This window comes from Bidens hawaiensis, unplaced genomic scaffold (assembly GCF_021521415.1).
Source record: "Bidens hawaiensis isolate Kalapana, Puna unplaced genomic scaffold, B.hawaiensis_p1.1 tig00029678_1, whole genome shotgun sequence".
In the NCBI taxonomy this organism is placed as follows: Eukaryota; Viridiplantae; Streptophyta; class Magnoliopsida; order Asterales; family Asteraceae; genus Bidens; species Bidens hawaiensis.
The window spans coordinates 201,668-224,565 of record NW_027505160.1 but is presented as its reverse complement, the minus strand read 5'-3'; the positions used below and the strand labels follow the sequence as shown (position 1 = coordinate 224,565).

Here is a 22,898-nt window from a genome sequence, read left to right as displayed (position 1 = left end):
CTACCAAAATTTTTCAGATCCAATTTGTGTGTTCAATCTTTGTTAATCATTACCATTAAATCATCGTTAGGTAGTCTTTATTGTCTATTGAAAATATGGGTGTTGATTAGATCAATTTTAGACCATTTTGAAGTTTAACCCTCAACGGACCTTAACAAAATCAGTTAGACAACTAAAACTTGTTTTAAAATGAAATTAGTTGTCATGTTTGTGTTCGCGATCATGTTTCGATTATTAAGTGACATGTTTTGGGTGTTCCTCGTTGTTTTCCGTGTTAATTAGATTTTGAAATTGCATATTTTGACTTTCTGGGTTTTTGAATATGAGTGGCCCATTCACCTAATTTCTTGTCCATTAGTTGGACTTCAATCATTCTTCTCCATTCGCTATAATATGTTGCTCATTCACTCACTTTGTGACGAATACTCCTTTCATTATTCTTTTTCACGAATGAACCTCATTTTGAGTTTCCTTAGCGAATGACGCTCATGATTTATATAATGATAGTAAATGTGAATAGAGAATGAGAGTTTGATAGAAAATGAGTCATTTGCTACTTAACATTGGTGTATGAACTTAATTCCATTCGTTAAAATTCATGTTTTAACAAATGAGGGAATTTTGGAAAATTCTTCATATATTTTAAAGTCTAAATGTGTTCGTTTTACAGCAAGCTCATCCAGCTGAACCTCAACTGCAACAAGAAGAAGAAACTATTGCTGCTCGATGGGTTGTAGAGCATAAACACAACATTGTGGCATTTCTGGGTCAAAACTTTTCAGATTGTGCTACCTTTGGAGGAGTTATTAGTTTCTTATGCCGATCGAGGATTTACCGAGTTATATCCACGAATCTCCTGATGTACTACATTATTATACGATCTTTTTGGGATACAAGTCGTTATGTTGATAAGTAGAATCACATTGATGCAACCGTTCAAGGGCACCAAATCATTGTTACTCTCTTCTAGTTATTCGAGATGTGTTGCTGTTCACTGATAATGACAATGATGTGTACACATTCGAGAAGGATATAATCGAGGGTTTGTTTAGAACGTTAAAGTATGATGGAAACCTGAATGCTTCTTAGTACAACAAGGCGAATCTTCATGCGGAGTACAAGTACCTTCTCCATGTGCTGATACATTGTTTGGGTAGGTGGTTTTGATCAAGGCCGTATTATGCTTCAATCGGCTATGGTGGCTTTGGTGTTGAATAAACAATTAACTTTTCAGAGATGGTGTTCTATCATTTGAAGGAGAATTATGCTACAAAGACAAATAAGTTTATTATGTACTTACATTTCCTTCAAATGATTATCAACCACTTTGTGCCAAACTTGACAAAGGATCCTCAGATCACTGTTGATGTTATCAAAAAGGAACACATGAATGAGGATACTATTTAGAGGTTGATGGTTTGTAGGGGTAAGACTGATGAGACAAGGCCAAAGTATAAACGTTTGATTGGTCATCTTGCTAGTGAGTTATATAAGCTGATCTTCGGTTTATTTGTACATATTTAATTGTGTTAACGTACTTGTTTTACGTGTTTAGTTTAGGAACTTTGGTACTTCATACGTGTTTGTTGTGTTTCAGGTCACAGGTAGTTAACGCGTTTAATTTGGACCTGTACGAGCATGGAATGAAGACCCGGGATGTCCAGCACGCTTACCGAGGCAATCATGTGAAGTTGCTGAGAAAGGAGACCCATCGCGTAGCGCGATGGGTGTTGAAGGTAGCGCGATGCCCTGTAAATGACTGCGTTGACTTTTGGTCCATCGCGTAGCGCGATGGACCAGGAGAGGAGGCCATCGCGCTACGCTCCCCAGAATCGTGAAAGTTAGGGTTTTGTTTTATATTACGTTTTGACGACCCGAGACGCCATTCTTGACCTTTCAGGTGATTTTCAGAGCAGAAGAGAGAGCCCCCATCACTTCCAATCATCTCTAAGCATCAAACATGGCCTACCAGATCATAACCGAGGCCCGAGAGATGCCGATGCGCGGCTAGTTTCTTCGAGTCATACCCGGGATGTAGAGTATTGTATCTTTCAGTTTTTCTCATGTATTTAGAACGAATTGATTGTAATGATCTTTGATTAATCTATGAGTATTGATGTCTAGTATTATTGTGCAGCCAGTCGGTTTAGGTTTATTTCGATCGGAACGATTAGTGTGCTAGTTGCTATGATAATTGCTTGTAGGATTGTTTTGACTAGTTGAATGTGATGAAGCATACGTTTTCCCTTAGTTAAGTCACACTGGCAGGGACTGTTTGATAACCAGTGTCGTGTGTTAGTAAACGTGGATGCCTAAGGTTTATCTAGTTAGTCAATCGGTATTGATCAGTGATTGTTAATCTGTTAAGTTGCATGAGTTTGCTGTTAGGTTAATTACTTGGATTCCTGGGTGTGATTTGTCTTTTGTAATTGATTGAATACGTGATTACTTGGTTGCTTGTTATAACATATAAACCGTTTGCTAGTATGATCAGCACTTTAATTGAATTACTTCATAAGTTTAGGAATGGATTTCACTTCACACTGACCACATACTCCTGGTGGATACGATACCTGACTTACCCTAGCTGCTTAGGTTAATTAGGTTTTTGCATGACTTAAACGACGGTCATCAAAATGGCGCTGTTGCCAGGGAGTTAGTGCGCTTAGTGTTTTTGTGTTAATTGATTTCTTAGTTTAATTTAGTTATTTTTATTTTTATTTTTAGTTTAGTTTTATTTTCCCATTTTACGCGAGATGGTTATTTGTGCAGGTAACAGGCTTATGCACACCCGCCATTCAGGAAGAAATTCTCCACTGATTTACCAGCCAGAAATCGAACGGTTAGCTCGGCAAAACCGAGCTCAGATCAGACAGCCAGATATGGAAGGTCAGAACCAAAACCAAGACCCACCACCCGAAATTAACGTTTTCCAACCCGAACTGAATCCACCAAACAATGATCCACCACCACCAATAAACACCAATCAACAACCTCAAAATTCAGCCCGACACTCTAGAAACCGAAACCGAAACCATGACAGACCCGGGCCATTAGCCCCGAACAATACCCATCGTCACCGACAGACGATTATTCAAGAGTTTGACCATGCCAGTATTCACACTGAAGATGAAGAAGAGGGAGATGAGGAGGAATTTGGCCCGAGAAATGAAAATGCGGGTTTGCGTGTTGAAGAGGTTGATGAGGTTGAGGAACCGGTTAGGGTGAGAGGTAACAGGTGAAGGAACAGAAATCTTGATCGAGGTGGTATAGGAAGGTATTGGGAGGAACAGAGACAACTGATTCAGGTTAATCGGGGAGGTTTTGAGGAACCGAGGGCTAGACAAAGGAATTACAGGCCTCCGGTTCAGGGTGTTAACAGTCGGTTCAGACCGGCTATTTCAGATGGTGCATCACCGATTGTCCCACAGGTGCGTGTTCAGGGACAACCGACATTTAAATCCCGTCCGTCCTACATCAACATAATTCCCCGTTTTCACGGACTGGGATCAGAAGACCCGTATTCACACTTGTCAGATTTTTCAGCGATTTGCGGGTCTATTGGTGATGGTACATACGATCAGGATGAGGTGCGGTTGCGGTTGTTCCAGTTTTCATTAAAAGACAAAGCAAAACACTGGTTCAACTCGCTACTGATGCACAGTATTGAGAGCTGGGCCGAGATGCAGCAGGTTTTCCTTAACGAGTACTATTCACAGTCGAAGACTATCGAGGCCCGAATGGAGATTAGACACTTTTCACAGTTACCGGGTGATTTGTTTCACGAGGCTTTTATTCATTACAAGGAAATGATTCGGAAGTGCCCGCACCATCAGATTGAGTTATGGGAGTTGGTTAAGTGTTTCGTTGATGGGTTGACGTATGTAGACAGAAAGCATTTGAAGGCTTCGTGTAATAGTCAGTTGTTGAATCAACCCGAGGAAGATGATTGGGAATTTTTGGAATTTATGTGTGAAGATTCCAAGGCAGAGGCAGCAGCAGATCGAAGACGAAAAGTCGGGGTCACCCGAACAGTTAAATCAGCCTCGAGCGAGTCAGTCAAAATTGCAGAGTTGGAACGGGAACTCGCGGGTTATCGGAAAGAGAAAAAGGAGGTTGGTAAGGTCGGGGTGAAATTCCCCGTTTGTTCAGATTGTGGTGGATTGGGGTATAAGGTTGAAGATTGCCCCGGGTTCGATGATGACGAGTATACCGAGAGGAGTGTTGATAGTGTGAGGGGTGTGAACCTGTATGCTCTAACCAGAAACAAAGTACACTTACCTGGTTGATTCTATAGTTTTATGGTAGCATTAACTTTATTTGTGGGATGTCAATTTAGAAAGTGTCAGTCTGGGAAAATGGGTATGACCCTAAACCTTGCTAGTATTAATGGTGATAATTGGTTGACCTATGGTGGCGGTTAATGTTTACTTTAGAGTTTTTCTTGAGGGCAAGCAAAAGATAAGTGTGGGGATGTGATGTTCGGTTTATTTGTACATATTAATTGTGTTAACGTACTTGTTTTACGTGTTTAGTTTAGGAACTTTGGAACTTCATACGTGTTTGTTGTGTTTCAGGTCACAGGTACTTAACGCGTTTAATTTGGACCTGTACGAGTATGGAATGAAGACCCGGGATGTCCAGCACGCTTACCGAGGCAATCATGTGAAGTTGCTGAGAAAGGAGACCCATCACGTAGCGCGATGGGTGTTGAAGGTAGCGCGATGCCCTGTAAATGACTGCGTTGACTTTTGGTCCATCGCGTAGCGCGATGGACCAGGAGAGGAGGCCATCGCGCTACGCGATGGTCCCCAGAATCGTGAAAGTTAGGGTTTTGTTTTATATTACGTTTTGACGACCCGAGACGCCATTCTTGACCTTTCAGGTGATTTTCAGAGCAGAAGAGAGAGCCCCCATCAATTCCAATCATCTCTAAGCATCATACATGGCCTACTAGATCATAACCGAGGCCCGAGAGATGCCGATACGCGGCTAGTTTCTTCGAGTCATACCCGGGATGTAGAGTATTGTATCTTTCAGTTTTTCTCATGTATTTAGAACGAATTGATTGTAATGATCTTTGATTAATCTATGAGTATTGATGTCTAGTATTATTGTGCAGCCAGTCGGTTTAGGTTTATTTCGATCGGAACGATTAGTGTGCTAGTTGCTATGATAATTGCTTGTAGGATTGTTTTGACTAGTTGAATGTGATGAAGCATACGCTTTCCCTTAGTTAAGTCACACTGGCAGGGACTGTTTGATAACCAGTGCCGTGTGTTAGTAAGCGTGGATGCCTAAGGTTTATCTAGTTAGTCAATCGGTATTGATCAGTGATTGTTAATCTGTTAAGTTGCATGAGTTTGTTGTTAGGTTAATTACTTGGATTCCTGGGTGTGATTTGTCTTTTGTAATTGATTGAATAGGTGATTACTTGGTTGCTTGTTATAACATATAAACCGTTTGCTAGTGTGATCAGCACTTTAATTGAATTACTTCATAAGTTTAGGAATTGATTTCACTTCACACTGACCACATACTCCTGGTGGATACGATACCTGACTTACCCTAGCTGCTTAGGTTAATTAGGTTTTTGCATGACTCAAACGACGGTCATCATAAGCCACCTCTGAACGATCATTGGATACATGATGATTTGGATTCGGAACATGAAGTTAATCAAGGTGGTGGTGGTAATGGTGGTTATAATGGTGGTCTAGGTGAGAGAATGATGGTGGTGATGGTGGTAACGAGGCTCGGAAACGTAAAGGGCTAAAGGCAAAGTTGTTGCTACAAATGAGCTGAAGCAGAAAAGAAAACGAAGAAGAGGTACGGGGGTTATGATACAAGACCCCAAGCAAGTTGTTTCGAGATCTGTTCCTACTACTGATCCTGCTACATCTATTTTTCCTGTTCAGAGTACTCCGATGGTTACTTTGGTGGCCATTACATCTATAGATCCAAGATGTGCATATATTCTTCAATCGAGTCTACAACAATTTCATACTCCTATTCCTCCTATGATACAGTCTCCTGCAACAACAAGCCCCACGGTGTCTGTCGGAACCGTGCTAACGCTAACTCAGATCGTTTATTCGCCTGCGATGACGTTTGTGAGACCGCACAGTCCTTTGACTCCTTTTCCTCCTACATTTCATAACTTTCCTTAGACTCAGATGCTTCATCTTATGAACTTGGTACACTTACAAGCTACTCAGATAAACGCATATTAGTTTTTTCAAGAGGAAATTAGAATAGATTAGTTAAAGATGATGAGAAGACTTCAATACTTAAACCGAGAAAATGATCAGTTGAGAGCCCTAGTAGCTGATCACGGGGGAGAGAATTAAAAAGAGGGATGAGCTGTGTGACACCTGATAATTTCTTGTTAACACCATTAATACATTTTCCATTATCTCAAACACTCATTCATGCATTTCACTAAATTAGGGTTAATTAAGTGTGTCGCTTATTGCATAAACATTATAGCAGTACTTAGAGAATTACCGAATCGCGCGTGTTAGACCCTAAATGTTGGTGAAAATATGAAATAATATCTTGAGCATATATTTATAATATTATCTATGTGAAATTACATGTTATATGATTATGTGTTTAGTTCATAGCTTGTTTCATGAAATTGCAATCAATTACATGCTTAAAGTTAAACGACTGCGCACTCTGAAGAAAGTTCCTCTAAAGGTTGTGCCACAGAGCCTTCATAAGGAATTCAATCGGTGGTATTATGACGATAGAGGGGTGAAGCTATGATCGTGTTGGGTTCTGGAGATAAGATTAAGTTTATTCGGGGTTTGGATCCGATGTGGTTGGTTAACCTGTCTAAGTCTGATAACGACGTTTTATTCAAAAATCAGATCAGATGGCTTACAATAAAGACAACAAGCTTAATTTGCAATTCCAACGAGTCGTACGTACGTGTTATGCATTTGGAATTCATAGCTGTGCTGACTGGAAGACCACAAGATTCAAGATGTGAAAACGTACAAAGCTTGAGACGAAGGGGGTTTGTTGATACATCACGTGGCGTCTCATTCTTTGTTTATCGTTTTGGTAATTGTAATAAGTTTAAGGACTAGTTTTGCAATTAATGTAAGTTCATTCGCTAGCATTTCGCTAGGGAATGCTAGCGAATGAACAGGTTTTTGTCTAGCTCATTCGCTAAGGGATGTTAGCAAATGAGAAGTTAATGAATAAGGCAATTTTCTAGGGGATTGTCTAGCGAATGTAACTCATTTGCTAAGCATGTTTAGCGAATGAGTCGCCACTATAAATAGTCTTGTAACTTATCTTAATCTGAATAAACGATCTGATTATTTTATGAGCCTCTGAGTTGTTACTCATTCCGAATACACTCTAAAAACATACACTAACACACACTAAGCCCTAATTACTTGTTGATTGATCTTCTTCGAAGACTAGATCCTGCATATCTATCGAATCATGAACAACTCGTGGTTCCTCAATTATTAAAGTGAGCATATTAATAGTATTAAATATGATGATAAACAATAGGTTCAGAAATATGATGTTGTGGATTTGGAATAAACTGAAGGGTGTTAACAATAAAGCTAGATAAAACTCAAAACCGTTAAACTAAACCGGAATCAAACCGTTAATTAGTAACGGTTTGGCTTGGTTCGATTTTAAAGGTCAAAGGTTTGGTTTCGATTTTCGATAATTAAAATCTGTAACTAACGGTTTGGTTTGGTTTGGTTTGGTTTATTTATATTCTTTTATGTTTTTTGTATTTGTTTACATTTTTTTCATATATGTTCATTTATGCTTGTTTACCTGTGTTCGTTTATGTTCGTGAATTGTTCGTTTAAATTTTAAATGAACGAACATTTAACTCGAGTTCGCATAAGAGAGCATTAAAATCAAAAACTAAATAAGGCATGCTTTTATATATTTAAGATAACATAGTATGTTAGTAATTTGCACCAGTAACAACCGTTCTAGGCCTGGAATGAAGGTTGGAATGGTGGTGGTAAATGAAGATGAAAATGAGTTGACCCGGATAGGGTTTCATAAATAAAAAAAAGGAAGTAAGGGCAAGCAGATTAATTGGAGTACATTCGACGTCAAGAGAAATCCAACAAAGAAGGGGTGGTTGATGTAGGTGACGATGGTGGTTGATGGATGAGAAGGGAGGTTGACGATGCTGGGTGGAAATCAAAAATTAAATGGTGATAGAGATGATAGACCGGTGACAGAGGATATGTAGAGGGGAGAAATTAAATTAGAGTTTGATGATGAAAGGGTTACACAAATAAAGGAGATGTTATAACCCACTTAAGGGCAATCTGGGTTTGTGAGACCCATGATCTGCTTAGTTTTTAACCTAAATATGTCAAACGCACACCATTCATGAATGAAGCAATCTAGTGGCACGATTAGGGGGGGTATAGAGACACTTAGGATTTTTTGGGAGGCAAGGTTTCACAAATTAATGAGATGATATAACATGTTTAAGGGTTATCTAGGTTTGGTAAGACCCATGACACCCTTATTTAAATATTTTTTTTAATTTAAATGAAATGTTATAACCTATTTAAGGGTTACCCGGGTTTGGAGAGACCCAGTATTCATGAAAATTATTGTTTGATAATGAAAGGATTTCACAAATAACAAGATGTTATAATCTTTTAAGAGCTATCCGGGTTTGGTGAGACCCATGACCTACTTATTTTTTTTAACTTAAACGGGTCAAAAGTAGGGCTGCCATTTTTAACCGCAACCCAAAACCCGTCCCGAATAACTGTTAACTCGAACTCGAGAGCACCCTCACTTATAAAACTCGAACCAGAATCTAACGAACCTGAGTACACCCAAACTAATACAAGTCAAGTACCAAGTATTTTTTTTAATGGGTTTTAGGTAAACCCAAAAAACCCTAATAACCCGTTTGACTAACTATTCTATTCAATTATTATATCTCATGCCTTAGCCTATTCAATGAATATCGCTGCCTACCAGATTCCTTTTTTAAGTCGCCTATTCCATTTCAATTCCAACCCCATCTATCGATTACTATTCCAACGTTCATTAATTCAAGAGCTTAGATATGACTATTTATTCAAGAAGTCAATCGATTGTTTCTTCGGGCTCACTTCATCAATCGTCCAGTTATTCACTCCATCAATTGAACTATTTTCCAGACACTTTCAATTGGATTATGTGGCTTGTTGTTTGTTTAGGTAAGTTAAAATTTGAAGATAATATATTTTCTTGAATTTTAGAATTTGTATATTTATTTTTAGTTTTTAGGTAAAATACTCAAAACCTGATTAACTCGTAGTCATACAACTCGAACCCGAATAACCCGGGGGATATTAGGGACGAATATGCGTACTCGAAATAAATTTCACGAACCCAACCTGGGAAACCGAAAAGTGCAACCCGAATAACACCCCTATTCAAACACATAGAATTTCACCATTTATGAATGAAGGAACCATAAGAGGAGGGGGTAGCGACCAGCGAGTGACACCTAGAATTTTTTGGTAGACATTTATATAGAGTATAGATTTTTTATGTAATTTTCTTTTACTTTAGTTTGGGTCGTTTCGATATAGGTTTAGCATTTTTCATTAAATTAATAAAAATATAACCTTTTGATTAAAATAAGAGATAAAATATATCATCTTAAATGAAGTTTTTTAATGAAGTTTTTTATACTTTAACGAATATTGCTTTGATACCAATAGTTATACAATACATTTTCTTTAAAATGAAATTAATAATAAAAGAATCTTAATAGAAACTTAAACAAAAAGATAATTTCTAAAAAAATATTGATTTGTTAAAAAAACCCTACTAAAAATAATATAAAAAAATATTCTATAAAAGTAAGATAACAGAGTATCTTATAACATAAATAAAAAGTGTTTCTTCTTAATAAAACCATTTTTAAAAATTCTATTCATCGATAAATAAATAAATAAAACTACCTATACTATCAAAATTAACCTTTTGTGAACATTTGTCCCCTCATAAGACGTACACGTAGAATGGCACATACACCATTTCCAAAATTAATAAACTATTGGATACCATTAAGTAATTGACTAATAATACAACACATAAGCACACTGTACCAGTTTCATAACCCACATACCTTTATTTCAATATCAAGTTACATTAAACTTCACATTCAAACTCTAATAAAATTCATTTAGCCATGCTTATCTAACCAGTTTCATCACGATTTCTTGCTTCAAACAACATCAAATCGATTCATTGTTTTGAAGTTTCAAGTTTGATTTAGATTTAGCGTTTAATTGATTTGTCGCTTCCAAACATGAAATCAATTTACTGTTAATTGCTTTAGGGTTTAAAAATATGATTTTTATAGTAACTGTTAATTGATTTGATATTTAATCGATTGCTGTTAATCGACTAACGGTTTTATCGATATAGTGTTTAAAGGTATGGTTTTAGATATTAATTTGTAATCGATTTGATATTCAATCAATTCCTGTTAAAACTTGTTCGTTTTTTTATACAACAGTTGGTTTTTTGATATCAAATCAATTCCTGTTAAAACTTGTTCGTTTTTTTATACAACAGTTGGTTTTTTGATGCGCAGGGTCATCACTGTGTCCTACTGTAAAGATTAATTGTAGAAACTCAATTACATATGTAAAGATTAATTGTAGAAACTCAATTACATATTTCTGACTTGGAACAATTTTAAGCATTTTATTTTTTCATTTGAATAGATTTATTGTTTTAGTTACATATTTCCGTTAACGTAGCTGAATACTTTAAAGACATGGGCTACAATGTCGGTATGATGGCATATTTTGAAGAATTTTGTTTTGCTGTTAATACCTGCAGACACATTTTGAACTTTGCCTTCTAAAGTATTCCGTTTATTACATAAGTAAATAGTTCTATAATTACTTTTATTATGCGAGGGGTTTTGTTTGACAATAGGTGTTTTGACTTGTGTATACATTAATAAATATTGTATATTAATTATTATTTTTATTATTAGTGTTTACAAAAAATGATATTATATTTTGAAAAAGTTTGTATGACTTAAAGTGATTGTATCAAGTGTTATACTATATGCATCAAATGTCGTAAATTTACTAAACTTAAAACTATTAATTTGTGAGAAGTGTGAGAATGCTTTTAATATGAAACTCAAAATTAAAATATGTTACTATACCATGTAAATAGAACAGTATACGGCTTTTAGAAACTATTAATCTCAATCGATAGATCTTAGATCTATTCCTATGTTTCTCACAAAACTATTGCTTTTTTGCAACAACTCTACCCCATATATACAATTTCAAAACAAAAAACTATTACTTTGCAATTTCAAAAGCTCATTTAGAAGAGGATTCAAATAAAAAATAATTGTTTTGTGAGAAGGCTTTAAAACAAAGCACACAACCTAAATAGAAAATTATACCATGTAAATAGAAAACTATACAAATTTTAGAAACTACTAATCTCAACCACTAGATCCTAGATCTAAGGGTCTAGATCTATTCTTATTCTTCTCACAAAAATATTGTTTTTTTACGTTAACCCTAACCTATATATATATATATAGATATATATATATATATATATATATATAGAGCAAGGTTAGAATAAGAACTAGTATTTTCCTAAAAAGTGTAAGAAGTGATTTCGACCGTTAAATCTAATATGCTACATAAGAACAAGATTGTAAACAACCATATCTTTTTAATTATGGAAATGAAAACAAACATATCATTTTAATTATATAAATTAATTACTGATTTAATTTACATATATTCTATATTAGTAATCCAACAATTTTCTTTTCATCTAACATTTAAAAACGAATATAATTTGACATCCATAGGAGGTCCACCGGTCCTGCTCCACCTCCTTCCTCCACCACCGCCGGAAAGAGACAACAACCGGAAAAAACATGGAAAACAGGGAGGTCGAGAGTTGAAGAAGGGATGACAACAGGTCAGGATGTCTTGAGGAGAAAAGAGGGAAAGAAACATTTCTGCTCCGCCACCGCTGCGTTTAACCATCCGCCGCCACCGCCGTGTTCAGCCGCACTGTCACTCAGCCATCCACCGCCACCATCACGTTCAATCAGCCACACCGTCGTTCATACATCCACCGCCACCATCGTGTTCAACCATTTACTACAGTGTTCAGCTAACCACCGCCGTGTTCAACCAATGGTCCCAATCTCCACCGCCGCCGTCCTCATTGCCATCGTAGTGGAGATTGAGTTTCAGTGAGGGGTGGTTCAAGGTTTTTTTAAATGGCGGGTTGTTCTTCTAATTTTGGGGGTTTCACCGTTGACTTCTGTTGGCGCTATTGCCGGCGGCTTTCTATCCGTCTATAACAACGGCAGATGTAACGAACCTTAATGTGTGTGTATATGTGTATTTAATGGGTGTTTGGGGGGGGGGGGGGGAATGGTTTGATCCTTTGTAATTTGAATGTATAGGTTCTTGTGTGTTTAATACTGGTGTGTTTTTTGTTAATAAAAGTGTGTTTTTGTTCTTGGTGTTCTTGGCGTTCTTGGTGTTGTGCTTTAAATTTTGATTAAAATATGTTTTTTTTTTTAAATTTTGATTATTTCGATATTTAACACACTGTTATATATGTAGTAATGTTCTTGGTGATGTGTTTTAAAGTTGGATTAAAAAATGATAATTATAGATTGATAGTGTTTCCACATATAATATAACACACGGAGACGATTATGCCCCTAGAGTGTTATAAAACAAGAATTAAAACAACACAGCGCCTAAAAAACACACTATCCATCTGGACCATCAGATCATCAAATCTAACGCACCAGATTACTTCTTAAACTTTTTAGACAGACTCCACTTCTTATTATAACTCCACCCTATATATGTATATATATATATATGTGTGTGTGGAAATGAAAAAATGAAAATTCAATGGAGTTGTGACACACCTGGAAATCCTATATTAACCATTGATTGAACTAATTGGATGGTTAAGATTGCTTCAAACAAATGTTGGTTTAAATTGAATATTTTAATATCAATTAATACAAAAGGGGGCAAATGTATAAAGTAACTTGAACTTGCTTTTTGTCACAATCATAGCCTAAACAAATCATATCCACACCTCTAAATATCTTACTCTCTACTTTACAATTTCAAAAGCTGATCTCTCTCTCTCTCTCTCAAGACTAAAATCTCCATATTCCTCATCCATTCTCTCTCCAAAAAGCATAAAGATGGTGGTTTTTAACCCTCTATGGAACTTGACGGCGATAGTGGTGGCAGTTTCACGATGTGGAGGTGACGTTTGGATACAATGACTAGGTGTTTGTTTTCCTATGGGTTGAGATTATACGTTTTCCGGTGAGAGTTTTTCCAGATCTGATTTGGATCTAATGTGTATTTCATGATTTAGAAACCCTGGCCGTCATGGCGAGAGTTTTTCCACATCTGATGTTAATCTAATGTGCATTTCACGATTTTCGACGACGACTTCAGCTTATGAGTGTTTTTTTCAATGCATGTCAAGGTTACCGTTGCCGCTTGTCTGCCATTGATTGAGATGCTCGCCGGAAAGTTTTTGTAATGTTTAGTGTATAATATAATAAATAAAAAGTTTTTACCATGAATGGTACAAGATTCTGGATAAAAATAATAAAGAAACAAATGACCAAGCTGCCCCTCAAATGAATAATAAAAATGCAAATGTGGCATGTCTTAGAACCATACAATGGATTTCCTGAATTTTCACAACTCATTGAGATAGCCTATATGTGTATATATATATATAGATAGAGAGAGAGAGAGAGAGAAAATTGTTCGACGAGCCAACTCTAAGTGTAAGAAATCTATGTAGGCATTGTGTTTTAAGTTATAGGAATTATGTTTTGGATTCTGTTGGTATGCTAGCATATAGAAAACCATCATATCTATACTATTTAATAAATAAAGCTTTCTAATGTCACATGTTATCACTATATTAATCCTTATAAAATTTTCCCTCCTCTCTCTCATATTAATTATATTTCTCTTTTTAATATTTCATTTTCAATTTTTAATAATTCCATTCTAATTTAAAAGAATTAATACCATCATAAATATGTTAATTTGTTTAATATAAGATATATTGTATTAGCTATTATTATTAGATTTTTATAAGTAACCAATACGAAACGGGTGGGTTTCTTTAACCGGCTAAAGTATCAGATATTGTTCATGTCAAAACAATTCAAGATTATAATGAGTTTTGGTCCACGAGTTGGTTTAAAAAAGTAGTCATTCACAACTAAGTTTTGATATAGAAAATAACAAATAAATAATTTATGTTTTATGAATTTACTAACAACTTTTTATTTCCAAATTGCGTAATGTGTAATTATTTTATCGTATAATATATCTTTATATATATGATACAATTTTTTGTATTTCACATTATTTTATTATTAAAAAATAATTACCTATTCTAACCCGTGTGCTATACGAGTAAGTAACCTAGTGTGATAATATATAACAGATTAAAATGTCTTATATGTATGATTTTTAACACACTATTAATTTAAAACACTACCGTGCTTTAAAGTTCATGCCTAAAATACATTTTCATTGTGTTTTAAATTGTTATATATAATGTATTTTTTTCTAGATAAATAATAGAATACAATAATCTTTATCATACGATATGTATGCGACTTCCACAACCCTTGATCTCAAAAAACCCTAAATCACAAATATGCCCCCCAACGATCTCCCCGTCCACCACCACCGTTCCACCACTCCGTCAGTCATCGGCATCAAACACTCCTCCGTCACCATCATTGGCGTCGACAATGTGGTGCTACAACTCACCAGAAAAATGCCAGAATGCAGTTCGCAGGTTTTGTTTTTAGCATTTATTTTAGCAAATCATTAGTTAAACTTTAAAACTGATCCAATTAATCATCAATTGGATCCCCAGTTGATCAATTTCGACTTTCAGCGTAATTAGATTTAACCTTTGAGCGTTTCTATTTTACACTTGAGCGTATTTAGGGTTTAGAATTCGATTGAGCGTTTTTTGTTTTTGGCTTGAGCTTTTTGTAAAACGGGCTTAAGCGTGATTCGCGTACCTATTGTACATTAAGAGATTATTGAGCGTTAACTTAACACGTTTTTTATATATAATATCATACTAAAAGAATTTAAAACATCATTTCTAAAACTTAAAGCACAATACTTACATGGACTTGTTACCCTTCTTAGTGTTTTGGCTTTTTTTATAGTGCTTTTGTCTCTTTAAATGAAGAAATTTCATTTGGTAGAGTAGCTGATTTATGTAATTATGTTATATACCTATCTGGCCAGCATTGCTTATTAGAGGCGGGCAAACAAACCGGTTAACCAAACTGACTCGAAAACTGAACTATAACCAAACCAGTTTTAACCCGATTTTACAAAAACCAGTTTTTTAGCTGTAATCGGTTTAAACCCGGCTGTTTGGAACCGGTTAGACAAAAACCGGTTTAACCAGGTTTAGAACCGGTTTGCCCCTTTATTACGCTGAGTTCTTTTATATTATTATAATATTTACATTCAATATGCAAGAAAACAAAGTTGTAGTTCTTTGACGTCGGATCGGCTTTGCCATTCAAAAGGGGGTGGCGGCACAGCTTGTTGCCCGCTTACCCACCTCTCTATTACAATTGGATCCTTTTGTTCGTTTAAAAAAAATCATGTGCAAGAGAATTCATTCAACGCTTACAAGTTCCCATAGATATTCCTTTTATTAAGGCTCATGCTCATCCATTCCATTTAATGAGCATAAATATTCAAAATTTCAAAGTTTAAACGGTGTATTAATAAATTTGCAAACCGGTTACACAATTAACTCACAACTGTATTGCCATTTAATTCATTAAATATGATCCTTCAATGCAAACAAACTTTTTATAAATTCAAACAAGAAAACCGGTTTGAAACCGAGTTACCTAAAACCGGTTAAAACCAACCCCAACCGGTTACACGGGGTTATAGTTTCGAATGCTTCTAACCAGTTCAGGTTTCAACTGGTTTAGACAAAAACCGATTTTGATTGCCTTGGCCGAGAACCGGTTCGGTTCAACCCGAAACTGGTTTAGGTTAAAAAAACCGGTCTGTGCACTATATAATTTTATGGCATGAAAAAAACACTATGGACACGTGTGTGTCCATTTTAATATATTTTGTTTGGCTATAACAAGATATATTTATTATTTGTATAAAGGTTGTGCCCACCCCGATTTTATAATTTTTACTAAATTAGTCTCTATTAAATTAGTCATTATATATATCTCCTTACTAAAAAGTAAATTTAACATAGAGAGTATTCAGCCATCTAATATATCTTTCGACAAAAGTACTCTTTTAAATTCCTGGCCATTAGACCCGCACCTTGCAGGATTTAAACTTTCTACCTCTAGAATGGAGGAGAGACAGCTAACCATCACACAATCACAATAGGGACAAACCATCTAATATTAGTAGTTAATTTAGTGGTAATCATGATCTGATTATTATTTTCAGTTTGTTTAGTATAGAGAAGAAAATAAAACCTTTCTTCAGCAATTTTTTTGTCATTTGTCATGTATGTCGACTTCCAACCTCTGTTAGCGACGGCCGACAGATCGTCCTCATCACCAGCTATTACAGTACTTTTCAATCCATGCTTCTCTAGTTTCATAACGAACAGCGGATGCTTCTCTTTCATCTTTCCATATATAACATTACTCAAGACTATTGGAGTTTCTCCCCCATCTCCGGGTTCTTCTTCGCAAAAGAAAATTAATTTTGACGGGAAATCGGGAACCTGTTTGACAAATTGTATAACTTAATAGTTAGGCAGAAGAAACTACAAAATAAAGTGTCATCAACCAAAATACATCGTTAATGTTTAGTGCAACAAGATTGAAACATTAAAGGACTAATTATAATACCACTACTACAAACTGAGTATTTGATGGGTTTAGTGAATAATCAATGACCAAAATCTCATCTAGAATACAGAGTGGGGCACAAATTTTATGGTCTGGTTAAGAACATTCAACTTTTCATCGTTTAAACTAGCTGGTTCAGCATTGGACCGATGCATCGGCTAGCCATACTGGCTAGTCTGATGGGAATTTCCAATTCTTTTATTTTGTAACTTGAAAATCCACTTGAGTGGAGAAAAATCTTGAAAACCCATTGTAATAATTAGTTTTTATTTATTTATTCTTTAATATAATGTAATACACATTATCATCACGTAAAATAAAAATAAAAAACTTTTATTTTACTTATGAGTTATACTATATGCAACATTTTGATTGTAACATATGTTTACGCGTGTTACATATGCAACAATTAAAATATTACATATAGCATGAGTAAACTATTTTTTTTTGTTTTATTTATTTATTTATTTATTTTTTGCATGATAATAATTACATATGTTACATTTTGTCAACAAATAAAAAAATAATAAAATTGATTGTTACAATGGGGATTTCAAGAGTTTTCTCAATTCAGGTAGGTTTTCAAAATTGCCTTCATATTATATATAATAGGGTTCGGCTCAAATACAAACAACTCTATGATTTAATTATATAATTACTCTACTTAATTCTCACAATTAGCACATTAATTTCATTTGCACGCTAACTTTTCCATATATATATATATATAAGGTTCAAATAAGAATAAGAAGGGTTCAAATAAAAATAAGGAGTTTCCTAGGAATGGTAAGAACTAATAATTTTTTAACATGTGCCATTACAAATTATGGTGAAAGAACAATTCTAGGAAACTATGTCAATTATAAAGGGGAAAGAGTAATTTTAGAAAATTATGTCAGTTTTTGGTAAATTTAAATCTCAACCATTGATTAACATAATCCAATGACTATGATCTATTCTTACTATTTCTAGAAAACTATCTCTTTTTGTTTTAACCCATCCCTACACACACACACACACACACACATATATATATATAGGGGTGAGTTCAATAAGGAACTACAAAAAGTGGGGAACTATGGAACTCAATCTTACACCATTCATCTAATCATATGGTGCACCCATTGTGTTCTTTGATCCCCAACATCTCATGAATTAATCGATCCTCATATCATCTTCTGTTTGAGTAACAAACAATAAAACTAAAGCATATTCAATCAAACTGAGCGCATTTTAGGTTCAATTAAGCGTAACTTTAATTGAGAGTAGTTTTGGTCTCGTTGATAGTAATTTTAACTTTAATTGAGAGTAGTTTTGGTCTCGTTGATAGTAATTTTAATATATGAGTGTAATAATATATAATGTTTTGAGAGTAATTTTAATTGATAGTTATTTTGGTCTAACTGGCATAATTCAATTTTCTTCTGAGCATAATTTTGTATTGCGTGTAATAAAAAGGCACCACGTTATTAACAATCATGCTCAATTGGATTTGTATTCAACTGTTTTAGCATTACAGTACCTTGTTTTATTTAATTTGCAACACATTTTGCACATCATGGTAATCGATATGCAATACCACTGAACTTGATGTTATGAATTAGATATTCATATGGCCTACTGAAAATTGAATTAGTACTTGATCAAATAAACAGTAATCAATATGGTCAAATAAAATTAAATTAGTAATTTTGTATTAGAAATTAAATGATTTTGATGGTTCAAATGTGTTTTCGGTTGAACGCACTTAGTAGTTTTGAATAACAAAAAACTATTGAATCTCACATGTTCGGCTACAAATTGATATGGAGAAATTAAAGAGGCAAGTGAACAAAGAAAATGTGAATTAGGTTTAGGTTATTTACGTTTATATCACTGCATAGTTTCAAATTGGAATTGAAATCCATGGTGTAGAGTGTCGTGTACGTTTTGTACAATAACCAACACACACACACACACACACATATATATATCAAGGTTAGAATGAGAATTGAATATTTCCTAAGAAGTGTAAGAAAAGATCTGAACTGTTGAATTGATTATAGCACACAAGGGTATGATCGCCCATAATTCTTTTATTATTTTTGGAATGAATTTTTTTATTATTTTTTGGAATGTATTTAAGTGTCTCTCTCTCTCTCTCTCAATACCACCATCTCTCTCTCTCAATTCCACCAGTTCATGCCATGGTTTCCAGCGACTCCATGGTTTTCCGGCAACTCCATTGTTCTGGCGATTGGTTTACATCGTAAGATAGATACTTTTATGATGACTCCATGGTTTCCGGCGCCCCCACCTTCGTTCACCCCATATCACCATCACCGTCACCGTCTATCACTACATCCATGCCATGATAATTTATTATTCTAGTGATCGATTATGGCTGAACAAATTAGTTGTGAATTTAAGTCGCCAACACCACCCCACTATACGGCGCCGCCACCCAACTGCACGGTGCCACCACTGTCCTTATAACTCGCCAACAACCTCTGCCATATGCAAACTCTAGAATTCTGTGACGGTTTTCGATTCGTTCAATTCAAACGACTTTGAGGTCGGCGACGGAAAATATCAGCGTTCACGACAAGGGTTCCGCCTCTAACACAGTGGCGGCATTATTTTATCCAGATGTTGCACCGCTAATGATTTCGGGTTCAGATGAATGACGGAGAAGATATTTGGTTTCCAAATTCGTCGCCACCGTCACGGGCGGAGCTTAATAGGGGCAGGGGGTAGCAGCCCCTCTGGTTTTGGTCCAAATTGTATGGTTTTTTCTATCCCTATAGCTGACCGATTCGATGTCTATTTTATCGATTATATATAGTAAAAACCGAAAAATAAAGAACGTAAGAATAAAAGACAAGATGTAATTTGGAGTGACCGGATTTTTTTTGGCGAGTCCATCAATTATGGTTGATGAACAGTTATATATATATATATATATATATATATATATATATATATATATATATATATGAGAAGTATAGTTTGAAACCCCCTTAAGTTGAGAAAACCCATGAAAATCCTATGTACCATCGTTTTTTTTTGTTACATGTAATATATGTTGTTACATTTCATACAAAACATCGAAAACATAAAAAAAAATGTTTTGCTATTTTTTACATTTTTTTAGTAATTATTATATATGTTTTCAGGAGAGAGAAAATGTAAATAAACTTTTATATTTTTTATTAACTTTAATTGTGGACCACAAGATTTAATCTTTAATTAAAAACATGTGGTTGAGAATGAGTTTATAAAGTTTTCACAACTCAAGTGGGTTTTTATTCTAACCTAACCCTATATATATATATATATATAGGGGATGTTTAAATTGAAAACCCCATTTAGTTATAAAAACTATGAAAACCCAACCAAAGGTCCATAACTGTCCACGTTATCATACTCCACCAACTTTTTCATTTGTCTTCAAGGTTATTTAGGTAAATTTATTCTTCCTTTTTAATGACTTTCAATCATTGTATGTATCACCTGTCTTTTTTTCAGGTACTTGTGTCAGATTGTTCATATAACCAATATTATATTCCTAAATTAGTTAATGTTTTTATTTCTTGGGTTTTCTAATATTTCTTGAAGTTTCCAACGAGATACAAGACTTTATTAAAAGTCCAACAAAGAAAATTAAACAGGAACAAGTACTAATTCATTTAAATGGTACTAAATGCCTATTCACATAAGGGCATAACCTAGTTTAATCCGATTTCTCCTTTTAACTAGTTTACGTGTCTCACACTTGAAAACACTTTGGCAGCCACACATATTCAATAAACTTAATATTTTTTTAGTTTCTTAGTATAAATTATTTTTTTTTTTTTTGAAAATTGACTTTCATTAAAAACAGACACAACCAACGACTATCACCAAGACGGAGAAAGACGCTGAAATCCAAAAACCAAAACCAACGATCACGTTACATCAAATGAACACCAACTTTTCCAATCCACTACCCCTATCTTAGATCTATTTTTGTACCAAAGAAAACCCAAAGATTTTATATCCGCAACCATTTCTGCCACCTTAGTGTTCTTGCCCGAAAAAATCTTTTCATTCCTAGCCCGCCAAATCCTCCAACAAGTAATGATGACAATTCCATGAATAATCAATCTTTTATTCCCCGTCGCACCACAAACCTTATGCACTTCCACCAAATCATTTGTGACATCTGCCCCGATCCGACCCGACCCAGGTACCCGTTTCTCTGACCCGATCTCTCTTTTATTATTTAATATTTATACTTATATTTTACTTTTAATATATTTTCCTTCCCGCCTCTTTCTCTCTCTTTCTTTCCGCCGTCCCGTCCCTCTTCCTTCTCTCTTTCCGCCTTCTTTTCCCTCTTGTCGCCGTCCCGCCCTTACGCCTTGTTTCCCTCCTCTTTGCTTGTCCTTTGGTTCTTCCCGCCTAAGGATGTCTGCAGCTCCACGCGCCAGACTCCTTACATGGAAGCCTGCGTGAAGACATCTTGTTCCTGCGATGCGTGAAGAGAACTCTTCTCGCAGCGCGCTAAGAATGCATGTTCTTCCCGCAATGCGCTAAGAATGTATGTTCTTCCCGCGATGCGCTTAGAATTCTTGTTCTTCACGCAGCACGCTAAGGATTTGTGATTCTTCCCGCAGTGCGCTAAGGAATGTTGTGCCAGCCTTCGCGCTCGCGCACTCAGCCTTCCCGCGCTTAACCCTTGTATCTTCTGTTTATTCCAGCCTGTATGCTTTTGTGTTGTCTTATCTTCTGTGCTGTTGACCTAACCTATCTAATGTCTGAATAGTTACTTTCGGCGCAGCATGCGTACCAACCCCCATTGGTTGGTAGAAAAAGTGACTGACATTATCTTTTGAGATCTGCTTTTGCCATGCTTGACCAGTACCTTTATCTGATCCGCCCATGCCTGTTACTGTTCCCTGTCAGCTTTATCTTGCCCCCTGCAGCTGCCATATCTTTCGATATCTTTTGCTTTTGGAATCTTTGGCTTTTTGAGATCTTTTCCCCTTTTCTAGGGATTATGTCTCCTAGGGTTTTTCTATAAATAATAATAATATTTCATAACACATCACACACAAAACACTTAATCTCCCCTGTTCTCTTGCTCCTTGCTCTCTCTGCCGTCTTCCTCTCTGCCTCCGTCTTCCTCCTTGTTCTTCCTGCTTTTCCGGTAATATATATTATAATTTACTTATTAATTATGCTAACTTATAATCAAGACTTAAAACAAATCATTAAAACAATAATCTTATTTATAGGTTAACTTGTGCTTGTTTAAAGTTGGTTCTTGCTTTATCTATCACCGCATCGTTTATCATGTGAGTTATCTCGTATCTAATCCCTTTTTATTTTAGATGCTTTGGGATGTTCATGTGTTCATACAAAACTTGAGTCTTAAACTTGTTTATGAACTTTAGTCGCGCAGTATCCCATGTGTTGAGGACGTTTACTTGGCTGTTTATTTGTATGTGTGTATCATTAACCGCTTTGTTCGGCCTATTCCGCAGTTCCGTTGGTACCATTAGTTGAACACGGGAGACCTATCGTTTACGGTTTTCTTTGTTTACACTTGCACAGATGTTTTCTCGTTTTTATGCTCAATTGGGAGCATGGATTGAACTATGATCTATGAACTATCTTAGGCTTGATCACAATCTGATTACACCCTTGTTAAACTCTAGACATACACGTGTTGCGCGCAGATTTACTGTGATTATCTATGATTATCTATTAAACTTGATTTCTCACCAACACGCAAGTGTTTGACGTTTATTTTAACACATGTTCAGGTTTGCAGTAGCTGTTTTGGAGCTTGTGGACACGTAGGACGTTTTTACTTTTGGACCTAGAATTAAAATGTATCAAGACAAGTTAATGTTGTTTGAATGTTATAATTTATAATATATTGATTTATGTTTGATTTATGTTCTTTATTTTCCCC

At 35.4% G+C, this 22,898-nt stretch overlaps 1 pseudogene; it reads right to left on the bottom strand.

The window, feature by feature from the left end:
* LOC143611153 (clavaminate synthase-like protein At3g21360) overlaps positions 1–22,898 on the bottom strand; it is a 73,552-nt pseudogene that overhangs the window by 11,756 nt on the left and 38,898 nt on the right.